The following is a 12,984-nucleotide window of genomic DNA, read 5'->3' as shown; positions in this document are numbered from 1 at the left end:
CGTAATCACTCTTAACATTCATATCATGGTCGTATTGAACACAAAACACAAAACAGCAGTATCCATATGAGCAGCAAGGACTCACACAGGATATAATGCAGCATATATACACAGTAGTGCATTTTAACTATATGGTATAAGTCAAATGCTAAATACATAGATAGATAGAAAATTGTTTTTTTTATTTTTACAATATAAAACCCAAATAAATATTACAAATAAATGATGTTGAAAATATATGAAAATGTCAATATGTTCAAATAGAGTATATAGTAATGGAAAAGCAACCAGTAGATCATAATTTCTGTTGCCCATAAGCTACTCCTGTAACCAGAAGTGTCACCATGGCAACAGGGACGTACGGTTGATGCAGGTCTTTCTTATATCCTGTGATATCACACCTGCAATCACAGATGGACATGAAAACAAACGCACTCCTGCAGAAACACACGTTTCACATACACATACACGTATTTCTGTGTTTGTGATTGACAAAGTCACAGAGACACTGGTTAAACACTGTCTACTTAAATTGGATGCCAGTGCGAATACTACTGCTCTGAATACAAGGAAGTGTGTGAGAATATGTAAAGATGGTGCATGAAATTTCACCTTCCAAAGAAAACTCATGGTCCCACTGGGACTTTATTATACACTGAAAGAATACATTACTGGGGAGAGAAAATGAAATGGTGGGCGAGCAAACAGCAGCTCATTAGGTGATGTACATCAGGGCTACTCAACATTTCAAATCACACACCTCAAAATAGACTCACACTTACAGCACAGATCTACAAATAGGCACACTTCAAATAACTAAAATAGACACATGTTAAAACCAAAGATTTCCAAATATATATGGATGACATTAGGTCACTAAACTCCAAACTAACAACATTCAGATAGTTCACAGACCCTCAGACCCACAGGTTTTGTTGTACAGTTTCTATTTTATTATAAAATGCTGGCTTTCTAGTCTAACATTCAACCAATGTTTTACATTATTCTCTTCACACATTTCTTCATACATGTTTGTTTAATTGAACTGTCTGAACTATTACAGTGTAAAATGAAAAGTCATAATAATATAAATAATTATAAGTATTTCTATTTAGTGGCAAAAGAAAATATGTGGAAGAAGAATGGGAAGGTTTTCTGAGTGAGAGTGAGACCTCCTTCACATCTCTGGCAGGAAGTGTTCTGTTTTCAAAGGTCATCCTTTGTATCTTGACAAGAAATGTCAGCTAAAAGTGGATGGGGGGAGGGAGGTAAATGAATAAATAAATATATAAACAAATTAGCAAATAAGCCATCAAAGCTGATGGAATACACAAAGACAGGAGGTGAGGAAGGCTAAGTGCTGTTGACGCGGGGGGGTGGGGGGTGGGGGCAGTCATTATTAAATTAAAAAAATTGTGGTATAGAAAATTAATCTATTTGTAAGCTAGGGAGCTCTGCATCCACAACTAAAAGGACATACTCTATATCACCAGCGTACAAACACACACACACATACATGAAGACCTCCACTACCTTGACTAAACTCTAAAACTGAATCAACACGGATTTTCGGTGCCTGAGCCACAAATCCTCTTTGCTCCTTAAACACCTCTCATTTGAATAATAAATTCTAATTATCTGATTGATTTGGGAAAGAAAAAAAGACATATACGTTACACTAACAGATGTAGGTGTTAATAATGATGTCAAGCCAGAGGGCGAAGAAGTGAACCTGGATGCTTGCACCTTTGCAGAGGAGGTGCAACGCCTCTGTCCTTTAAAAATTCTGTTTGGCTCAGATGCCATTGGGAGGGCTCAGCTACTCGAGAGAATTGGCTAATTAGTGCAGCATCACTGGTAGCTACAGTCTGAGTGCAGGGGAGATCTGCAATGTCAATTCAGGGCCGTCATGAAACCTAGTCATCATCTGTCACACTGAGGGGCAAATGCTTTGCTGTGGTATCACAAACTAAATGCTTCGAAATACTATAAGGATAATAATGTAACACTGATGAATATAAGCTGAAAAGCACATCTTTCAAAAATATAATTTTAAAATATCCAAGGTGTCAGTCTTGAAAAGAAAGTTGTTTAAAAATAATTCAAAAAATTCAAACCTGTTTTACGAAAAAACATTTATTCTGCTTCTCACTATCACAGAATGATACAACAAAACAATGATTCAGCCTACAGTCAAGTTTTCATTCAAGTATTCATTCATCCAAACATCCAGAAAAATATCCTCTTTACCTGGATCCACTCTCTTCTAGAGGGCTGAGTGAACATCAGCATAGAGTTTCAAAGATGAAGTGTCATGCCACATGTTATTCTGCAGTTACTGTATTTATTATGCTGAGCTATTAAAGCCATTACTGTTTTACAACAGTTATTACCAAAATAAATAGCATCCTATTTGTAGAGTGAATGTACTACAACCACAGGATTGTCCTTTAGCTGGAAGGTGACAAATAAAAAAGGTTAAAAATACAGGTTAACATTTCTAATAATGTGTGCATATGTCTCTGCTACTGCAACCTTCTGCATGTCTCTGACTGATAATGCTCAGAAGTTATTTCATGCTTTTCATCCCACCCTGTGTAACTATGCATCCTCTGGTCCACTGGCCCATCCCTCCTCAGCTGAAACCTACGGCATCCTGCCTGAAAGCACACAGATAGAGTGCTGGATGTATGTTGATATACATATTTAGCCAGACCAGCAATGCCTCTGCCACAGACTGAAAATGTATTTTTCAAACATCTCTGGTCTTTTAAACTGCAGTCGGACTGGATTTCTTTCTTTAGGGGAAGTGGGGTTATTTTAACATTACCTGCGCTACTACTGTGATATTGAAACTTAACAATGTATTGATTCCCAGGCAGGTCCTGAAACACTGTTTTTCTACAGGCTCTAAGTGGATTGTTTATTGACAGTAGACACTGGAGATAATGATACAAATGTGTTTCATCTTTCCCGCACCCCTTGGGGAAGCTTTTGGCTTCCTCTTCTGGCTTTTTCCTGAAGAACATCCATGTCTATTACATGCTACATCTTGTAATTTACAGTTAGTTGAAATGCTTTCAGGAACAATAGGTTTAATTATGGAGAAGCAGATTCAATATTTTATTTCAACCCCTCCCCCCTGTAATGTTAATCCTGTCTGAATGGGGGCTTAAGTTATGGTCTATGACTTAGGTCTTATTGGAACTTCCATCCATCCGTTATCTATCCTACCCTGTCGAGGTAAGGTCGGGGCACACCCTTGACAGATCACCAGTCTCTCAAGGACTGACACACACACACACACCACTCACATTCACATTTACACGTAAGGACAATTTAGAGTCAGGAGTTAACTTAACCTGCATATCTTTGGACTGGGAGAGGAAGCCAGAGTGCTCAGAGGGAACCAATAAAGACACAAGATCAGGCAAACACATCTAATTTCCAAAATCTAAACCCATGTCAGTCATTCACTGCAGCTCCTACCAACACACAAACCACCTTTATAAACATTAATGCACTGACCGTGTGATTACTGTTTGTGACTAAAGATATAAATAATAGTTATTCACTGCCATTATTTCAAATCTCAATATATAAAGCTGACACTGGCATTTTTTATACCAAGTGTTTGTCCCTTTTATTGTTTTATTGTTCAAAAAATTATAATGACTGTGCTTAAACTCAAGTCTCAGACAGTTCAATCACTGAAAATACAAAGAAGTGTAGTGGTGTTCGATAAATTGTCTTGGAGGTACAGTATGGACCTCATTTAATCAAAACAGCCAAGGAGAAACTTCAAACGTCTTCATTATAATCGAGAGTATGATTTGCCCCAAATCTGCATCAAGCTTAGGTAAGGTTGGCTCTGGGGAAGAGGTATAAAAATAGACGATTGTTTAATCTCAGAGAAATCCTCTGTTTGTGGTATATGTGTGTGCATATGTCATGCTAATCTCACAGCAGAATTCCTCTCATCTGCTTTTAAACCTGTTTATTTCTCTTCCACATCCAACCAGGTTAAATAACATGAAACTGTTATCAAAGTAACCCTCAGCCAGGTACACAGCCCTCAGATGTTTCAATGAGTCCAACTCTTTGTCAAGTGAAATAACAGGATTGGATATTCAGTAAAACAGTCTGTACTAAAGGTGTATTCAGACAGAAAACAAAGTTAATTATTACCTCATGTACTGTATTTGACCACTGGACAGCTAATGCACCAAATGCACGCACATTAGCTGTAAATTAGGCAGAAATACAACCACTATGTGTATTTGAGTGACAGCAGCCTCTGAGCTCACAAAGCACCTGGGAACACCATTAATTCGGTCATTTCCCTCGTTTTTCCTCTCGTCTTCATATGTTTATGATGTGCCTTCATGCACATTTGCCTCAGATTGCACACTAGTGGTTCTGTGAGGCCTTTGTGGTGCTTTCTGCTAAATACTATGCTCACGATGTCAGAGTTAGCATGCTGGTAATTAGCATACACTGGTTATATGTTAATTATCGCAGTTCAGCAGTTTAGCATTTTAAGCACTAAACAGAATATACAGCTGATGATGAAGGATATATCATCACTTCATGAACCTTTAGTCATAGATTAAGGGCAAATTGAAGGAAGAGAAAAGAAATCTGGCAAATTGGGCAAAACTATTACCACCTCTACCAGGGATGGGCAACTCTAGTCTTTGGAGGCCACTGCTCTGCTTGTGCTTCAACTGTCCCTGCCCTTCACACTGCTGTTACCTTCAGCTGTTTAGTCAATCTGAAGCTTCTTCTTAACTTAAGTGGGTCCCTGTAGAAATGGTTTGGGTACCAGTGGATTAGAGTCAATAGTTAAACATTTAGGATTTGTGCACTGTTTTTTTTCCCCAGCAGAGACATACACGTAAATGCGAAGACTAAAACCACTCTTATGTCTGTGTTGTAAACCTTAGAAGGCTAACCTGGCTGTGTCAATATGTGACAAGGTTTTAGGAGTAATGTTGCCAGGCAATCAAGACAGCCAGCTCTGTGAATCTGTATATAACTTTTTTTCCCCTCCATACTCCGCAGTTTTTGAGGTACACCAAGCTAAAACCAATGCAGTCTAATCCAACAGTCCTTCAGTAAATTCTCTTAATGAAAGTTATGTTTGGTTTTTAAAAATCATTTTACAGAGGTGTCTTTACTGGAAGATAAAATTAGTGGAATATTTTATTATTTATTATTTGTCCATGTATATAATGAGGCTATGAGAAATAAAGTGAAACATATCTGTATAATACCAAAGAATAACAGACTGCATGGCTAATTGCCATATTTATAGTTTGGTTTTGTATGAATTATAGAAATAAAATGTATGATGTTAATTAATCTTTAAATTGTTGAATTAGTTCATTTTAGCCAGAGGTTAGCTGTGACTAAGCTAATCAGCTACTGGATATATCTTTATTCACTATGCATTTGTACAAGTGATATCGACCTTCTTGTCCAGTTCTCCCACAGAAAGTGCATCTCTCAAAATGCAAAACTACTGCTGTGAGCAAAATTTGAACTGTTAATGGTACTAGATGGAAAGTGAGAAGAATTTGGATTTACTCTCCAGACAACATGAATAAATACCCCTAATTGTACAGCAAAAGATTTAATAGTTGTCAAAACATTCCTCTAACATCCAAAAAATGTCCACCTTTTGATAGCACTAGATGAAAGCTAATCAATACAAAATATTTTGAGATTTTTGCCTGATAAGAATGACCAACCATCATACTTCAAGCATAGCCACATATTGTACTTACATAAAAGTACCCAAGTATTTTATTTGCTTCTTCATTAAAAAATGATAAACTACCTAAATTATTCAGTATTTTAGAATAGATGACTATCTTCAGTTCAGTAACTACTCCGTAAACAAAGGCCTTATGGTGACTCATAACATTAATAACAGCCCCCATAATACATGTTAGTTTCATTCCAGCAACAGCTGTGAATGACGAGGAATGATTACTTTTAATAAGGGCTTAATCTAGCCTTTTCAGTATCTTTTTATGAATCCTGCTATCAGTATAATAACACCAACAAATTAGTCTCTGTATAGCAGCATTGTTTGGCTGATTTTAATCTCTAAAAAGACTTTTTGTGATATTTCTGCATTAGTTGATAGGAAAGAGTAGTAGGATGACTGAAAAAGGGGGATATGCAAATAGTTGTGAGCCATGAAAGGCACACCACTATACCTGAGCTCCATTAAGTCAAATTACTACTATTATACATATATATACATATATATATATATACACATATGGAGTATATTCCTGTAGTATCAAGTCAGGTCTTAGTTTGTTATTGTAATTAATGCAATGCAATATTGTGCACAGTCATCCGTCTATGCTGCTGATTGCAGGGGAGATGTGAGTCATGTTCCAAGACACAAGAGAACGAAGGATTTAAGCCATGATTCTGATTATTTTTCCAGATAGGGGTGGAGATGTTAATGTAGACCGAGTAATGTAATGAAACTTGTCATCAATCTAATGAGACAAGAAGGAACAGAACTGCCAATGGGCTGACAGCATTGCCACAGGTAGACCTGAACCTTTTAGCCATGATTCTGATGGCGTTTGTTAATTATGGAGATGAAATATTCACTGAGCCGCAGACAAAATGCTATGCAAAACATTCTTTGTGCTGGAACACAGATTGTGGGGAGAGAAGCACTACTGTCATTTTCTGATGCTGAACCATGGCTCAGGGTTCTCATGGAAAAGTTTGCTGCTTGTTCAGCTGAAGGTACACACTGCCAACCTGTTCTGGCCTGCTGCTTTATGAAATGCCTCTTGCTGAAATCAATAAAATGCTAGAGTTGATTAAAATACCAATAAAGATACCCTGGGGTATTTTTTCTTCAGACAACTGCAAGAAACATTTTCAGCCTCTCTTGCGGCCGGCCTTGTTTCTCAGAATGTGTTTCCACCAAGCAAGCAACTCAGCAGAGCATGAGTATAGTAAATACATTCCGTATTTGTATTTGTTTGTGTTGCTGTAAAACATCTGAGACCATAATGGAAAAGTACAATGTATTTGTGCAGAGGTAATGATGAACCTCAAAATTTTGACCAAGTAATTTTGGCAAGAGACTTAAAATAACACGGGCTTCCAATAATTTCCATCTAGAAAATAACATGACATGAAAACAGTCAAGGGGAAAGAATTGAAGATGACTGTGTCTTTGGCACCAACCCCAAAGCAAGGCTCCATAAATCCCTTGCTGTGAGCCTCACCAGCTGAGTGCATTTTACTCGTAATCCAGAGGTTTCAGAAAAAAGTCACTGAGGCATTCATATGAAGCAAACCTGCACCCAAATCCACTGCAGCCTGGCGCAGGCAGCCAGACCAGAATCCAGCACTGGTCCTCTGATGTGCCCATTTGTATTTCCAGTGTCCTGAGGACCAGATTGTTCCAGTTAATTAAAACATTTCTACTGAGTCACAGACCCGGGCCTAGTTTTGGTCTTTGCCACAGTGGTTGTTTCTCCCTACAAATAACAGAGACAACAGACCTGGGAGCTGCAAGAAAATGGACACAACGCTGTAGAGCACTAAAGGCTTGAGCAATTAAAGCTCTTACCATCTAGATGTGGACCAGGGGAATCATGATCTGCTGTCAAAAGCTGTAGGGTGTACTTTTGTAGAAATCTCAGCATTTACTGCAGAGTTGCTGAAGACCTAGTCCCAGGAGAAATGGGTTGAAAAATCTAATTTTGTTCACCTTTGCCTCTAGGGATTAATGGGAATACCATGTAGAGTGCCTATTGTGCTGTGAAACATAAAAACACAGTTTAATGTTGGATTATAGCACATAGCTTATCATCAACACCCAACATAAAATTACATCTGCAGAAAACTAGCCCCTATGTTGCACTACCATGTTTTGTTCATAATTTCATTCATGTGTAAGAAGCAATTAAAGGTACAACGTGTAGTGTTTTGAGTGATCCATTAGCATATGTGGAATATAGTATTCACTAATATGTTGTCATGAGTGTGTTATCACAGAAAAATACCAACTGCTGCATTTTCTTGGTCTCAAAATTAGCATTTTAAATCTACATAGGGAGCAGGTCTCCTATCATGGATGCAGCCATGTTGTGCCACCATGTTTCTACAGTAGCCCAGAATGGACAAACCAAACACTGACTTGAGACAGGGAATCATTATATTCCCATTTTACACATTGCACATTTGAGAATGGAGTGGAGATCATTGTAAATATTGTAATACTTAGGATTTAAACTGAGAACAATGTATATTTTACATATGGTTTGCATGCAGAACGTTAGTTTAGGAAGTAACAATTAGCTGTTAAATAACAGGAGTAACATGTAGAACATTTCTCTCTGAAGTTTAAAATAAAAACGTTCTTGTAAAGAAAGTAAATGCACTCAGTTACTTTCCATCACTGTTGTATACTATCCCATTAATTTCTTTTTATTCTACAGTACGAGCATATTCCACATCTTGACAAATTACAGCAAGACACTAAAATACAGCAGTAGGTTACAAATGATCTTTTCTGCAATCTGTCATATTGAAAGGTGTGTCATCTTTTGTAAAGTGGACATAAAAGTCTATGAAGATTACTGCTCATTTTATGATTTGTTTATATCATCCGTAAACCAACAGCAACTTTATCTCTACTTTTTTAAATGCACTGTAGGAAGATGAATGCATGCATCAGTAACTGTGACTTGTATTCGGTTTCCTCTATCAGGAATGTAATATGAATGCCACACCAGTGTGATACACTGCCAGCACATATTCCACCAGAACTTTGTGGTAATGGAGAAATGTTCATTAATTTTAAAGGACGGCTTCCTTCTGGCTGCAGAGCAACTTCTGCCTCTCACTGTGCATCTCAAGATGCCGTTTGTAAGATCAGTTACTGTGAAAACCAACAACAAATTGCAGCAATACTAAAATACAGTTTAGAGCTACTTAAATTTGTCAAAGCAATTCTAGGAGACAAAACTCTGATTCTGCCTGAGAGAAAAGACACACACAACATAAATAAGCTGCTACCATCACAGGAAGGGTTCAGAAAGTACACTGCTTATTACTTCAAAAGGTAGCTGGTTTTATTCCAGGCTCACCTGGCTTTCAGATGGCTTTTAGATAGTTCCAACAGTGGTGACAGAACAGTATGTATCTTGTCACAGCTTCTGCTCACTGTGCATGTCATATATGGTCCAAACAGCTTGTTAACTGCATATAACATGCAAGATAAAGCTAGGAAAACAGGGACCCAAGGTGTCAAGTGAATACACTTTAGCACCTTCAAGTATTTTAACAATCTGATGCATGAAAAAAGGACGGTCTGTACTCCTTCCTGTTCCATGAAAAAGGAAAAGAAAGAATCTGAAAAACAATCTGAAGAGTGGGTTCTCCTTGGCAGTTCAAAAACACTGGCCTCAAGGACACTCAACTTTGCAATACCCACTTACTTACACAACAATGATGCAAATTTATGGAAATGCAGGTAAAGGTGGTGGGAATAAAGATTTACTGTATAAGCATCTTTACATAATGTGTTGTTATCTGAGTGATGGCCTGCCACCCACACCTTGACAGCTACACATAACATGGAGATGTATGGCCAGAGCTCATGTTAAGAAGCTCAGCACTACAGTTAAAAAACAGCAGCACATGAAAGAAATGACTGGCAAACAATGAGACCTATTTTCCCCAAACTGAGCTGAAAGCAAAGTAAGTTTACAAACTGTGATAGGTAGCAGAAGTGACAGATAGCCTTGACAATTATTAATACAGACCTCTGCAATAATAACACAGCTGGCACAAAATGAGCTGTAGCCTAAATGATTTCTAGTGAGGCAGCACCTTTGGAATTCTATTAAAAAGAAATAATAATATTAATCCAATAGGAGGCATTTTGTGAAATTCACCAAGGAACTGCATCTAAATGAATAATATTCCAGAGGCAGTCAATTGGAAGTAATTACATGACCAACTCCCACAATAATGCGGAGAATTGCTCATAAAAGCATAATAAGAGCAGATTAATTTGGTTGAAATAACTTTGCATTCCAGTCAAGTCACAGTCTGCCCGATGCCAAATGAAATTTAAATAAAAGGTTGTTTAAAATACTTTAGTAGTAGCCTATACAGTGAAAACAACGATACTGGTCATTTGAAAGATGACAGGTAATACTAACATAACGTGCCTCCTCACTGCAGCAAATCAATTTCTAAGTAGGAAAAAGTGTCTCCTTCTTAATGGTCAGTAAATATAAAAAGAGGTTTAGCAAACAGCGGCAGTTTGTCAGCTCAGTCCGAGTTGCCATGTCTAACATCTGCAGCCTCTCTGCAGAGGGAGCGAAGCAGAGAGGCTGTGAGCTGAATGACAATGATAAATTCAGGTGGATGGACCTAGTGTTTCAGAAACATAACCCTAGCAGGTGACATTCAAATCATTCCCGCTCTTGATGGCAAAAATGAGCATGGTGACATTCAAAACATGAAAAACAGCTCTGCTGCCCAGCCGGAGAGTTTCCTCCTAGCTCGGTTACAGCCGGCTCCATTCAGTAGGCTGCAGGTTGAGCCGCCTCCCTCCATTAGCCTGGAGGATCCATTTATTCTTTCATCACACCGCACAATAGCTACAACAATAATACTATCACTTTGCCATGCATCATACATCAGGGCAACTTTGGCCAGGTGGCGTCTCCTCAGCGTTTCCAGTAATGAGTAATGGTTTAACGAAGAAGGGAAGAGGAGGTAATCACACTGCAGGACTTAAACCCCTGCTGAGCACAACAGGAGAAAAGGAGGGTGAAAGACAGGGGGATGTGAGATGAAAAGAGTAGACAATGATGGCATCACCTGTGAAGAAATGAATCATTTAGGCCAGCAGCTGAACCTTTTTATCTCACACCTGGAACTTTCAGCCTCTTATCCCAACTGAAGATACAGAAAGCTAGTAAGGTTTGTGATATATTTTATAATTAGTTATGACTGAGAATGCTGCGTTAAGCCTGGCATAAGGCTGGTATGCTACTGAATAATGAAACAGCAACAGACTAAATCACAGCACAAATATGGCCAGAGGGAAGTAGGTTGTACATCAAACTCAACTTTTAAAATGAAGTGATGGTTTCTTAATTAAATCTAAGGTGCTCTAGGTTAAAGGTGTTGGAAAAATACAAATGTATTTTTTATTTTACATTCATTTTTAAATTGTATTTATTTGCCATAAGATGGCAACTTTTAAAACTGCAGCTTTCACTTTCCAGCAGCAGCAGCTAATAGCAAAATGTTGCTTTTGAGCAATGTTTTGGGTAAAAGACCACAAGTGTGTAATTGATTTTTCTTTATATTTTGGTGACAACAGAACTACATCAGCAATCTTTGGAAATAGTTTCCTGATTTTAATTTTACTTTGTAAAGAAAAATAGAAGGTATTTATTGATTTATTTTTGTTACCTCTATATGTAGTAGGTGATAGACAGAAATACCAATATTTCAAATCTAACATTGTTAATATGTACAGCATAGAACTGTGCAAAAAGTAATTTACATAAATGAATTTGGTGCCAGATTGTAATAGAGGTGACAGTGTCTCAGGAAAATGTGATTGTTTGAGTGGGGATAGAGAGGACACATAGATTTCCATTGAATCAAACTGTGTATGAGACTGAATGCAAACACATGCATTGTGGAAGAATATGAGCTAACCTCATCATTACAATTGATTTCTAATTATTTTTTTTTATTTTTTTTTTACAAAGGTTGTTTTGAATCTTTTATTTTGGATTATGCCAACACGTAATAAATTATTTACTACGTTAATTGACTTTTTCCTGGTAATTCTATTTGGCGCATTTGGTGACTCACAATATTCCACATGGTCCAAACAGAGTATAAAGTAAACAACATTACTGTCAGTCTATTCTCAATAATTTCAATTCAAGGTTTTAGTAAATCAATCACTCAACTGGAGCCAGCTTTGCTCCTTAAAGTTCGGCATGTGTTAAACAAGTATTCTTCTTATTAACTATTCTCTATAGGGATCAAACACCTAATTAACAGCAACATATAGAATAATAACCACTTCATATCACAATGATTTTCTACAACTACAATAATGCTATAAAAATGAAATATTAAGGTATATATTCTAAACGTAGCTTAGCTTAAAAAGAGATTAGAGAAAATTAGATTTACACACACAGGTTGTCAAGTTTTGTAACTATCTCACATGTCCAACTCCTTGCTCATTAATGTTTTCCCAGAACTTAACACTTAAAGAACAATCAGAGAAACAAAGTTAGAAATCAAACTGCAGCAGCCCCAGTGATGCAGAGCGCAGGCAGTGAGCCCACCCAAAGCTAACTTGAAATCCCCAACCAGGTTTGTGTCTAATGGAGGGGGCAGCATGTTTCTACATCACTGTCTTGTAGCTGTGAAGGTGCTGAGATGGTTATGTGGTATAACACCAGCCTGGGCCTGCCTGGATGACTGCCACTACTGCACAGCGGCTCTCAGCATCTCCCAGCATCCCCTCTGCCGTAGCTGTCATACATAGCCACCTGGGGCTGCCATCTTGACTTGTTTTGACGAGGCTGGCTGAGCGGAAGGAGGAGCAGGGGCAGATGGCAGCGTTAAACTGGCAGGGGTGACGTGGCTGGCATCGAGCCGGGCATCCCTGCGAGTCTCAGACAGCAGGAAGCCACCTTGACCCAGCCAAGCCTGCCAGATCTTAATTCCCATCACCCCACTGGAGACACAGCACCGTGGGCCATGCAGACCCAGGCCTGGTGAAGACAGCCCAGGCCCCCGGCAGCCCCTAGGACATTGGCTAGCATTCTACCAAACAACCTATAAGGGATCAATTTTGTGCATGTTGGCTAGGTTCAGTTTCGGCTGCCTATAAATGCAACAACCTGATGAATATGAGCATAAGCTATTAATGCTGCTTAT

General features: G+C 38.2%; 1 protein-coding gene across 7 annotated transcripts in view; it reads right to left on the bottom strand.

The window, feature by feature from the left end:
* Positions 1-12,984, bottom strand: part of ntrk3b (neurotrophic tyrosine kinase, receptor, type 3b) — a 147,304-nt gene that overhangs the window by 88,649 nt on the left and 45,671 nt on the right. The gene's annotated exons all lie outside the window — the stretch shown is intronic.

Source organism: Mastacembelus armatus, chromosome 3 (genome assembly GCF_900324485.2).
Source record: "Mastacembelus armatus chromosome 3, fMasArm1.2, whole genome shotgun sequence".
In the NCBI taxonomy this organism is placed as follows: domain Eukaryota; kingdom Metazoa; phylum Chordata; class Actinopteri; order Synbranchiformes; family Mastacembelidae; genus Mastacembelus; species Mastacembelus armatus.
The sequence above is the reverse complement of the archived record's forward strand: the minus strand, read 5'-3'. Positions and strand labels throughout refer to the sequence as shown.